We start from the raw sequence: 12,533 nt of genomic DNA, 5'->3' as shown, positions 1-12,533 counted from the left end.
GCAGCACAAATTCAATAAGAACCCTCACACGACCACTGGCCGACTCTAGCCCACTGCAAAGAGTGTGAAGTCAATTCCTTGGAGTACTGCCAGCAAATATTTTTGGCACAGTTCCTGGATCATCAACAGAATTCTGTCCTTGACATCTGGAACACCCATCTGCGAGGCAAGCAAATAGTTTTGAAATGAAGTTAGGTCTCTTGACCAATTAAAGACGTGTGTTTGACAGCAACCCTGTGCAATTCATTAGCTGTCTGGCTAGTTTCCAGCAGGTATGAATTCCTAGTGATCCTGGGTTACTGATTGTTGGGTGATCAGTTTGGAAGCTGGAAGGTAACGTGGTGTGCGTTCCAGTTGGGGATGGTTTCATTAGGATGAGAGAGTAGGTGACCAACCACCTGTGAGCAATTACTAGCAGTGCCTGTGCAGGAAGCAGAACCCAGGCCTGATTCTCTACCCTTTGTTCCAATCTGAATGTGGCACACCTCTCCCATTTTAGAGCTATACTGTTGTGCTATCAGTTACTACAGTACCATAGAGTTTTACCTGTAACAGGGAGGCTTCTGGACATTGCAAATGCAATGTGCTTTCCATTACAGGAGGGTTTCTCAACCTCAGTGCTATTGACATTTTGCATTGCATATTTTTTTTTTTTCAGGAGTTGTCCTGTGTATTATAGGATGTTTAGCAGCACCCTGGCCTCTTCCCACCAGATGCTGGGAGCATTCCTCTGCTTGTGACAACAAAAGTTGTCTCCAGATGTTGTCAAATGATCCCCAGGAGGTGGGGACTGGACAGTAAAATTGTCTCGATTGAGAACCAGTGAGAGGTTCCCCAGATTTCATAATATAAGAAAAATAAGATTTCCTACACAAAGGCAAAATGATGAGTATAAAACCGCTTCCTAAATGTCATTCAGTACAAATGAACCGTCCTTGTCTTTAGCTGTCATACACAACAGGTTTGATTTTTTTAGTCATCTTTGTATGCTCGCTGGTGCTCAGCACAATGCTCTATTCACATAGTAGGTCCTCAATAATATTCATTTTTTAAAGTTGTAGTTGATTTACAGCGTTTCACACATACAGCCAAGTGATTCAGTTACGTATAAATATGTATGTATATATTATATATATATTAGATTCTTTTCCATCATAGGTTATTATAAGATACTGAATATAGTTCCCTGTGCTATATAGTAGGTCCCTGTTGTTTATCTATTTTATATATCGTAGTGTACATTTGTTAATCCCAAATTCCCAATTTATCCTCCCCCTTTTCCCTTTGGTAACCATAAGTTTGTTTTCTATGTCTGTGAATCTATTTCTGTTTTGTAAATAAGTTCATTTGTATCATTTTTTTAGATTCCACACATAAGTGATATCATATGATATTTGTCTTTCTCTATCTGACTTACTTCACTTAGTGTGATAATCTCTAGGTCCAACCATGTTGCTGCAAATTGCATTATTTCATTCTTTTTTTATAGAATAATGTTCACTGAATGAGTAAAACATCTAGTCTTTCCCCACTTCTGTCTGCGTGGTCTGGGTGGGTCTCCTGGGAATTGACTTGTGGCCTGGCCCAGGTCAATCAGACCTTCTCATTTCTCTGGACATAATAGGTCCTGAAGCCAGTTTTATCAAAGTGAATCACAGGACTCATTGGAAGGTTGGGACAAACACACTTAGCTCAACTTTTTTTTTTCTCATGATGGTTTTGAACGTGGAAGGATGTAGTCCCCTAGAAATTCTGGAAGCCATCTTGATGTTATAAGCGAGACTCACTCAAGAGAGATGGAGCAGAGCTGAGGGATAAAAAGGAAGAAGTCAGATCCTGAAGCTATTATTTGTGACTAGATCCAGTGGTATTTCTAGCCACATCCACAGCTACATGACTTTTCAATTGCTTGAGCCAGTATGTTCCCTCTGGTTTATTTATTTCCATTTTTATTATTTTTTGCTTAGGCCAGTTTGAGTTGGGCCTTCAGTCATTTGAGATCAGAAGAGTCCTCCTTTAGACACTGCTCTATGCAAGAGCTGGCCTGTTGTGCGTGCAACATGACCTGATAATACACAATGCAAATGCTGACTCAAGACTGCATAATCTTGGTATTGATGAGATCTTAGAAGTAATGGTCTGGCCATCACCTGATGCAAGGGTCTCTCTACCACATTCCTTGTCAGAAGAACACTGGGCTATTGCTTGAATATGTAGGGACGTTCAGAACTTGCCCATCTGCCCATTTCTTTGTTAAGTCAGCTCAGGCTGTTGGAGAATTCCTATTTATATTAAGTCAAACCTGCTTCTAAGAAGTTTCCATCCTAGAATCAAGGTCTGTAGCTAAATAGAAAAAAAAATTTTTTTTTTCTTACAATGAAGACAAATGCTGTGTCTTGTCTTTGTCAATTCTTCTCCATCTTGGCCATTCTCAAGTGCTCCCAGCCTCTTCTGAAAGGTCATGTCCCAAATCTCTGTAACTGTAAAGGGGAGAGACTTTGGAATGAAACAGACCTGAGGCTGTAACTCATCTTCATAGCTTTTTAGCTGTGACTTTAGAAACTTTACCTATAGTTCTCTAGTATTTGTGTTTTTGTCTGTCACATGGGGACCACTAGCTCTCTTATGGGGCTGTGGTGAACATTCCATGGGATGATGCTTATTAAGTGTTTTTTAGTTCTTAATTCAGTACCTGACACATCTGTGTGCTGTGGTCCATAAATTATCATTATCTTTCTCATCTTGTTGCTATTCTTGGGCCGCAACTTTAGGATATTCACTTAAAATATGGTCTCCAAAATTCAACACAGTATGCCAGATGGAATCTGACCATCTTAATATTTTGACATCTCCGCTTGGTTTATTTAAGGCTTCTCATTTGCTTTAGTCATCCAAACTGGCATGGGTGGTCCTAACAGTCACATTGTCAGGGTCATAGAGAGTGCAGATGACTTGCAGTCACTTTTCTTGCCATGCTGTTGATAGAAATCCACATCATCAGAACTGTGATCTTTGCCCAGAGACCATCAACACTGAGGTCCAGCCTCTCAGCTCCTGGCTGCCCCAAATCAAGGTTGCATCTAAGTGCAGGTCAAGAGGGCTGTTTTCCTTTCCATAGCATAGCTTGCTGGCCTGAGGGAAGAGGATGCTGATGTTTCCATTGGCAGATTGTAGCTCCCAAAGAGTGAAACAAACCCGATCGTATGATAGGGGGACATCCAGGAAAATAAGCATAGGACAGTGCTCTGTGGCCACATGGGGACTGTCAGGGCTTAACACAAGCTCTTTAATATCCAGCCAACGTTCGTAATATGTGAAAGAAGTTTTTTTTTTTAAATTTTTATTGGAAATACATTTCTTTTTTTTTTTTAAATTTATTTATTTTTGGCTGCGTTGGGTCTTTGTTGCTGTGCGTGGGCTTTCTTTTTAGTTGCGGTGAGCAGGGGCTACTCTTCATTGCCATGCGCGGGCCTCTCATTGTAGTGGCCTCTCTCGTCTTGGAGCACCGGCTCTAGGTGCGTGGGCTCTAGAGCGCAGGCTCAGTAGTTGTGGCGCACGGGCCTAGCTGCTCCGCAGCATGTGAGATCTTCCTGAACCAGGGCTCGAACCTGTGTCCCCTGCATTAGCAGGCGGATTCCCAACCACTGCGCCACCAGGGAAGCCCCTTGAAAGAAGTTTTTTAAAGTCTGTTGATTGGTTGCACTTTGTTCTATGAGAAGAACTTTTCCTTACTTTTCCAAGATAGCACATATATCCCTTCCACAGTCAACAACAATAACAAAATTTAGCACCTACCATACGCTAGACATTGTTAGAATAGTAATAGTAGAAGAAGAAATAATAAGAGCTACCACTTCTTGGGCAATTACCACTGTAGTTCATATTATTCTCCCCATTTTACAGATCAGGCAATGAGGCTTAGAGAAGGTAAGTCACTTGCCCAGGGTCATGTAGCTTAAGAAGCAGAATCAGGATTCCAATTTGGGTCATCTGACCCCAGAGTGCTGCAGTTAACTGCACACTCCCTCATCGCTCTGCCATGGTAGTCATGTGACGTGATGGAGGCATTAGCTAATGCCATGGTTGTAATCATTTTGCAATATACAAGTGTATCAAATTAACATGTTGTATACCTTAAATTTACACAACGTTAAGTCAATTATATCTCAATAAAGCTGGGGGAAAAAGGTTATCTGGACAAAGGACCCTCAACAGTGATTCCTCCTTCCAGACTCAGCCCAAGACTAAGGTCTGTCTCTTATGTCCTCGGTTCTGGGAATTCCTCGAAAATCTGTTTTCTAACCCAAACTCCCTAACTATACATTGCTCATTCCCCATTGAGGGCTTTCTCTTTGGGTTCCAGCCTTGCTCTCTGCCCATTCCCACTGGTTTCATTATTAATATCTTCCCTTGCTATTTGCTCCTGCTCCATGTAGGATAGGAACATCAGTTCCCTTTTATTCTGCCGGACCTTCTTTCCTTGCCTATACCTTGACTGCCGCCTACAAACACGCAGGGATAGTCCAAGGCCAGCCGCATCTCCTGCACCTCCAGGCAGGAAAAGCCCGAATCTAGGGGTGAAGTCACCAAGCGCATAATCACTGATCTCCACAGGCTTTGCGTCATGATGCAGCATCGTCAGGTTTTATTATTTTTACATCCTGAGAAGGGAAGCTAGTAGGGTTAGAAGGGGAGAGAGATGCGTGTGAGGGTTACAGGAAAGAAAAGAGAGGGAGGGAAGGAAGACGGGAAGTTGAAAAAAAGGAGAAAAGGGGAAGAGAGAAGTTGAGACTGGTTTAAGTGACCTCAGTGGCATGTTGCAACAGTTTGGCTGTATTTGTGAATAATTAGCAATTTGTTATGGTAGCAACAAGAGAACAGGTCTGCAGGTGCTGCTTGGTTATTTGCTGCAGAGGGAATATTGAAATATCAGTTACTGTGAGCAGAAGAGAAACAGCATGTGAAGAGAAAGTCCCAGCTTGTGACAAAGCATGGGTTTTTCCAGCTCTCCAGCTTAAATTTCTCTGCAGGGGAAGTCCAGTCCCCCTGAAAACTTGTAATAATAATAAAGTGATTGGAAGATGTATTTGAATTTCCCGTCAATTAAAACATTCGTTAGTCCAAAGTACTAAGAGTTGAGGCTAAGGGAGCTATATTTTCTTGCTGAGTGCTTTTGGTGGTGGTGGTATTAAACTATATTGTATTCTTCTTCAATTGCAGTTGACCGAATCAAGGGTTTCTTGAGTACTGCAGTGTCCCTGACATGGTTGAGGCAGGATGGAGGATACAGAAGGAGAAGGTATGATTTATGCCAAGAGGGGCTCAGCATCCACAAGGGAAATTTGGAAAACAAGACCAGATTCCCTCCCCCTTAAACAGTAGGGAAAAAAAATCCCCAAAACACAATGTAGTATTTTTTTTTACATCTTTATTGGAGTATAATTGCTTTATAATGGCATGTTAGTTTCTGCTTTATAACAAAGTGAATCAGTTATACATATACATATATCCCCATATCTCTTCCCTCTTGCGTCTCCCTCCCTCCCACCCTCCCTATACCACCCCTCTAGGTGGTCACAAAGCACCGAGCTGATCTCCCTGTGCTATGCGGCTGCTTCTCACTAGCTATCTGTTTTACATTTGGTAGTGTATATATGTCCATGCCACTCTCTCACTTTGTCCCAGCTTACCCTTCCCACTCCCCGTATCCTCAAGTCCATTCTCTAGTAGGTCTGAGTCTTTATTCCCATCTTGCCCCTAGGTTCTTCATGATCTTTTTTTTTTTTCTTCTTAGATTCCATATATATGTGTTAGCATACGGTATTTGTTTTTCTCTTTCTGACTTACTTCACCCTGTATGACAGACTCTAGGTCCATCCACCTCACTACAAATAACTCAATTTCATTTCTTTTTATGGCTGAGTAATATTCCATTGTGTATATGTGCCACATCTTCTTTATCCATTCATCTGTCGATGGACACTTAGGTTGCTTCCATGTCCTGGCTATTGTAAATAGAGCTGCAATGAACATTGTGGTACATGACTCTTTTTGAATTACGGTTTTCTCAGGGTATATGCCCAGTAGTGGGACTGCTGGGTCGTATGGTAGTTCTATTTTTAGTTTCTTAAGAAACCTCCATACTGTTCTCCATAGTGGCTGTATCAATTTACATTCCCACCAACAGTGCAAGAGGGTTCCCTTTTCTCCACACCCTCTCCAGCATTTACACAATGTAGTATTAAATGAGGTAGTACTCACTCCTTTTGTAGTTCCAAGCACAAACTTCATTCATTTCCTCAGGGGTGTGTTCTCTGGCCTTTAAAGGTAGATCAAGCCACTTGCTTTCATAGTACCTCATAGATTTCCTTTATAGCACTGATCATAGTTTGTAATTATATATATTTATATATTGCATTATAGATATATATTATAATTACATGTTTGTTTATGCGGTTTTCAAAAACTTCATTTCTCTCTGGCTCACCGACTATAAACTCCATAGCAAGATTGGGGCTGTTCTGCTCAACCATTGAATTCCCCAGCATCTGACACAAATGCCAGGTACTCAATAAACATTTTGGAATGAAAGACAAATGAACATGTTAAGAGTTTGGAAAAAGGAAAGAGCACATGTACTGGGCTGTTGAGGAAGATTCTATGGCTAAAATTGAATTCGCCCAGACCTCTTTTATGAAGGAGTATGAAAAAAATTACTTTCAGATCTTAATACTAAGAAAGACTGATTTCCACTGAAAAAGTGTTCTGTTCTTATGTTTATGAATTCTGTGTATTTCATACATTAAGATATTTTTCTCTTTGCTTTGGCCTCTATGAAGCTTAGAACCAGTTTTGTTAACTATTTCTCACAACTGTACATTATATATGTATATATTTTTAAATATATATGTTTACCTACTTTTCTTTTTTTTAAAATTAATTAATTAATTTATTTATTTATTTTTGGCTGTGTTGGGTCTTCGTTTCTATGCGAGGGCTTTCTCTAGTTGCGGCGAGCAGGGGCCACTCTTCATCGCTGTGCGCGGGCCTCTCACTATGGCGGCCTCTCTGTTGCGGCGCACAGGCTCCAGACGCGCAGGCTCAGTAGTTGTGGCTCACGGGCCTAGTTGCCCCGCGGCATGTGGGATCTTCCCAGACCACGGCGCGAACCCGTGCCCCTGCATTGGCAGGCAGATTCTCAACCACTTCGCCCCCAGGGAAGCCCTGTACATTATATTTTAATGTACTAACCTTGCCTTCAAATATTTTACTACGCTTAATTTTCTCTTACTAATTTTCTACATTTCTTTATATTTTAATAATGTAAATTACACCTCTTTTAAAATGAGATTTGGTATGAATTCATGCTTGAATGGTGATTATTGATGCCCAAATTAATATATGGCAAGCTTTATACAGTATTGATGCTTTAAAATGGGTTTTGGCATTTTTAACTAATCTTTTGTAAAGATCCCCTCCAGGAATTATTTAATAGAGATACCTAGGGTGGTGTGGGCTATATCTGACTATTGAAGTTAAGATTTCAGCTAGGAGCAGAACTTTATATAAGATGACAAACCCTCTACAACCTTGCTCTGAATCCTGAGACAGTATCATAAGGAATATTTAAAATCTGCAAATTTAATTAATTTTGGCCAAGAGAATTTGACTTTGAGTACCTTCTGCCCCCTTCCTGCTTTGATCCTCATGCCACCAACTCATCTGCTGCCGATGGTTCTGTCATGTATCATGTTTGACCCAGTTGGGGGAGGCATATTGATATTATGTTTCAGTTACAATGAAATAAAATTGTTGCTATATTCCCTCAGGGGATAATTTTAAAGGAATTAATGTCCAACTATTCTTTGTCACCTCCCTTTGGGTTCAGCAATTGAAACAATAATTTAAAAGCTTATGTTCACCCCAACGAAATAACCACAATCTGCTCCTGCTATATGGCTCTATAATTGAGTTAGTTTGAAGAAATACAATAAAGTACATTCTATAGTATTGTTTTGGTATTTTACTGTATTAAGCCATTCCATGCGGTGAATGAACCACATATATTTGAAGTCTTTATTTTCTTCAGTTTAATAGTTATGTTGCAAAGGTTTTGGAACATATTATATTTTTGTTGATTTTTAGCACTTCATTGTAATTGTTTATGAAACCACCCCTAGTAATTATATTTTGGTTAAAAGATTCAGCAGATATTAATGTTTTCCTAAGGAAGATGTTAATGATCATTTAAGCAATTACTTTGAAAATTAATTGTGTGGGTGGGCAAAGTAGGGCAAGGATGGGTAAATTACTAAAGATTCATGGCCACAGCCAAATTTAGTTTGTTTCAAGGTAAATAAGAATTCAGGCAGGCCTTCTGAGCGTGAAGTAACCTACATCAGTGTGGTAATAATGGAAGCATTACTTGTAATCCTCAAAGTCATTAAGTTAAAAAAATATATATATATTCAAGTGTAGTAGAGTCATAAGTGTATCCTAATGTTTACATTTCTCATGGGGTCTTTGGGACATTCAGCAGGCCATTTGGGTTCTATCGGCATGAAGACCCCTTAGGCATCCTGGAAAAGTATTGAAGAGATGGCATTGGAAATTTGGAATTAATACTCTCAAACAAAGAGAGATAATCCCTGCTCCAACCTTTGAGGAAGAGTCTTGGAGGTTTAAGGAATCCAAGAAAATGAGAGTTACACATAAGCTCTTTGTGAGGTTGGTTCCTGGTCTGTGGGGAAAAGGACTTAGTGGGGCCATAAAGCAGTCTCTGGCCAGGTTCCCTAAGAACATATCTCAAGGTGGGAGGCTGGAAAAACTGAGATTATTAACATTTTTAGAGCCAGTGATAGATACATTCACTAGTTAGTGTGTTCATGAGTAGATCAGCCTATAATTGTAGCCTGATTCTTCACCAAAAGATCACCCACCCCAGTGTTATTTCCTATGATTTTCCTCCTTAAATCTCCCAAGCAAGCCATCTTCTCACCATTCCCAGAACGTTTCTACAAAATGACACACATTAACTCAGAAATGAGGATAACAGAGGGTTTGGGAGAAGGTAGTGGTAAAGGTTGACAATGGTGACAGCCAGTATTGATCGGGAGGCAGGGCTGGTGTTGCAGTATGTCAGTAGGTGCCTGACAGTAAGTGCATGGACCCTGGAACCCGACTGCTGTGACTTTGAGTCGTGGCTCTGACATCTACTAGCTTGATAACCTCAGGCAAGTTATTTGTCTCTCAGTTTCCTCATTTATAAAACCGGGGCAATAATAGCACCTACCTTGGAGGGTTGTTCGTATTTGTAAAGCACTTAGAACAGGCACATAGGTTGCACTATGTACTTTTATTTTAAATAATTTGAGCAGGTTATACATGCACTTTGGTTATAGAAAGAAATCATGAAAAGTCTAAAAGAGTATTCTACCAGCTATATTGACACTGACTTGAAGACAGAAGAGACAAGAAGGCATGAGAACAAGTCAGCAGTGGGAATCCCCAAACATGACATATTAGGGCTTATATTAATTACAGTGGCAGCTTCAGAAAGGAAAAGATCTGCTGAGCTTCATGAAAAAACAGTAAGCAAAACATGATGATAGATTGGTTTGGGGGTATGAATTTGGAAATAAACTATCCTAAGCTTGTAATCTTGAGGGATTAGAAAGATGATGGTGCTGTTGACAACAATGGAGAAATTTGGAAAGAGATGCCTGTTTCTGCAGGAAAGACGGGAAGCTTAAGCCACATCAATGTTGAAGAAACAAATGGACCATGGGAGTTAAGCTTACTATGGCCTGTTCATTTGACAGATGGGCTGCAGCTGAATCAATTGTGATGCTTCATTAGGATGTCTGATGTGTCTGTGATGTCCCGTGCCACGGTCTGGTGGTTTTGCCACCTATAAACACACCCTCCATTCTGCGCTTAGGTTGGGTTTGTTTTTGGGATCCTGCTTCATCACAGAGGCGTGTCATGTGGTCATATGTACATCTTGGAAAACAGAAAGATGTATTGAGCTATATATATATATATATATATATATATATATATATATATATATATATATATATATAAATATATATATACTTCAAAGCCGTAAGTCCTAAGCAAGTATAATTTACTTAATTCCTGCCCAAAAGGATTGCAAGACTATATCCTACTATATATATATATATATATATATATATCTCCAAAGTTTAAGTCAATATGTGCTTGCATTAGAAAACAGAACTTGGCTGAAAGACAGGATGATGATGGTTTCATTTTTATTTGTATCTTCTTAACATCATGAGAGATACTTTCAGCCAACACTTACATAGTGATTGCCAGAGATTGTTCTACGCTCTTTATACACGCTAAGTCATTTAATCATCGCAATCACCCTATGAGGTAGGTAACATTATTGTCCTCATAATAAGGAAGAGGAAATTAAGGTGCAGTGGAGGCTGGTGCTCTTAGGTTGGTTTCAGCAGAATTCTGAGGGGAGGGTTTATGTGCAAGCGATTTATCAAGGAAGGGCTTGCTCCCAGGGGTGACCAAAGGGGAATAGGGGAGCAGAAAGGGGAAGAGGAGAAAGCCAAACAAGGGTCGAGTGGAGACAAAGTCCTGTGGAAGGAAGCATCATCCTAATCCTGAAGGGGAGCTCTGGGGTGGATGTTCCAGCTCAAAGTCACCGCAATCCAAGACAGGGGAGTCAGGCTTTCATACTCCCATGCCGGAAAGTCAGTAGTTAAGGGCTGCCTGCCCTAGGGGGAATGTACCTCTGGTTCTCTGCACCTGTCAGCAAAGTGGCTTCTGTTGGTCTAAGGCGTCCTGCACAGAAGAACTGCAGATTCTGCCTGTTGGAGGCCGAAGTACAGCAAAGGTGGGAAATTGGGGCAGAGGTAGGAGTTGGGAGGCTCAAGAAGAATTGGGAGGGGAGGGGATCTGGAGGGTGACCCTGTTGGCCTTACCAGTGTCTATCACATAGCTGAAGGGGATCCATCAGCAGACTGATTTTTTGGGGGGGGCGGGGGCTGTTATTTTAATTCATCAACTTGACTCATCCTTGGCCATGTAGATAGATCTAAGATATGTAAATCTACATCTGTGTACACACACACACACACACCCCCACACACACAAGCACACACATATATATACACTGAGAAATGCAAAGTTGATGCAGCCCAGATGTTACATGTCAGATATCATAAACTGGTGACTCATGAGTTGAATGCAATCTACAGACATTCTTGGTTTGGCCCTGTCTGAGTCTTTGGGTTGAATTAATAGCCAGTATTTAAAAGTTGGGAGATTTCAATGAAAACTCCTGATTCCTGACCTCTCCTGACATTCTTACCTCACATAACTGACTGGAGGAGGGTAGTAGATAATGCTTCTTGAATCAGGGCATGTGCTGTCCAATTTGTCACGTTCTTTACCACCCCTGATTATAACTCCAACCCTCACCTCTCTTCCATGTCATCTCTGCGGCTCCTAAGGATATTTAAACTTGCAACTCCTGTTATAAGAAATTTCTTGACCATGACAACCTTTACCAGTTTCTTGAGACGAACTACTCCTATCAGGTTCTCATAACTTCCTTCCTGTTCCTACTTAGAGGTTTTTGACTATTGTGCACCTTTTCAGAGGAAGTATAGTATTAGGTTAATTCAGTCAATGTAGACAACAACCAAACCAGGTGGCTGTTTAATGACCTGGGTTGGCGGCTTCCTTGTTGAAATTAACACAGCAATTGACAAACTATTCCTTTGCTCATTGTGCTAAAACTTCTATGGTCACAAAACACAAACTCTTAAGAATACACAAAAGTGGTAGGTAGCCAATTTCTAATTATTTCTTGCTCAGATAAAGATGTCCTAATAAATCTCTCAGCAGCTTCCAATATGTTTATTTTCTACGTCAAAGGAAACAGATATGAAAATGAAATCCTGAGCTGGATGGGAGTTTAAGTAAATTAGAGTAATTTTCTGTTCAAACAAATAATTATATTGTTTCAACAAATAACCATCATTTTCCCTCAATTAAACCTTTTCTTTGCTTTTAGGATTCCAATGAAAACATATATTAATGGGTCAAATCTTAAAACTGATGGCCTGGGAAAATCCTTAAGTTCTAAATACCACCCCACCCCTTCCCTTCTCATTTTAAATTTTAGGAGTGTTCTCTTGGACATTTTTTTGTAATCAACTCAGTGTAAAAAGATCAGATTTCATAATGAAGATGAAGTTAAAAGATCTTCATAAAGATCTTTTCACTCTTTTTCAGAAGGTTTAATCCTGGTTATAGGTCAGATGAAGCACAAATGTCTGCTCTCTTTGATTGCTCTTTAAGCTATAATTAAAGAAGTTGAGATTATGCTTTTTAAAATAAACCAGGGTATATATAGGTAATGACTTTTTCACCGGTAAAAACGCTCTTATAAAATTTATTAAACAAATCATGATTCCCCTAGATGAATAAGGAAAGTTATATTTCCCCCCAAATATTTTGACCTGTTCATATAAATTCACTTTTTT

General features: G+C 40.1%; 1 long non-coding RNA gene across 1 annotated transcript in view; it reads left to right on the top strand.

Annotated features, from left to right (window-relative positions):
* LOC309661055 overlaps positions 1-12,533 on the top strand; it is a 54,182-nt gene extending 41,649 nt beyond the window's left edge. The window contains exon 2 of the long non-coding RNA XR_014263833.1: positions 1-12,533. This exon is cut by the window's left edge and continues 21,340 nt beyond it. This is a non-coding gene — a long non-coding RNA (uncharacterized lncRNA).

Source organism: Balaenoptera physalus (genome assembly GCF_965194825.1).
Source record: "Balaenoptera physalus genome assembly, chromosome: 5".
NCBI classification, from domain to species: Eukaryota; Metazoa; Chordata; class Mammalia; order Artiodactyla; family Balaenopteridae; genus Balaenoptera; species Balaenoptera physalus.
This window is presented reverse-complemented; position numbering and strand designations above follow the sequence as displayed.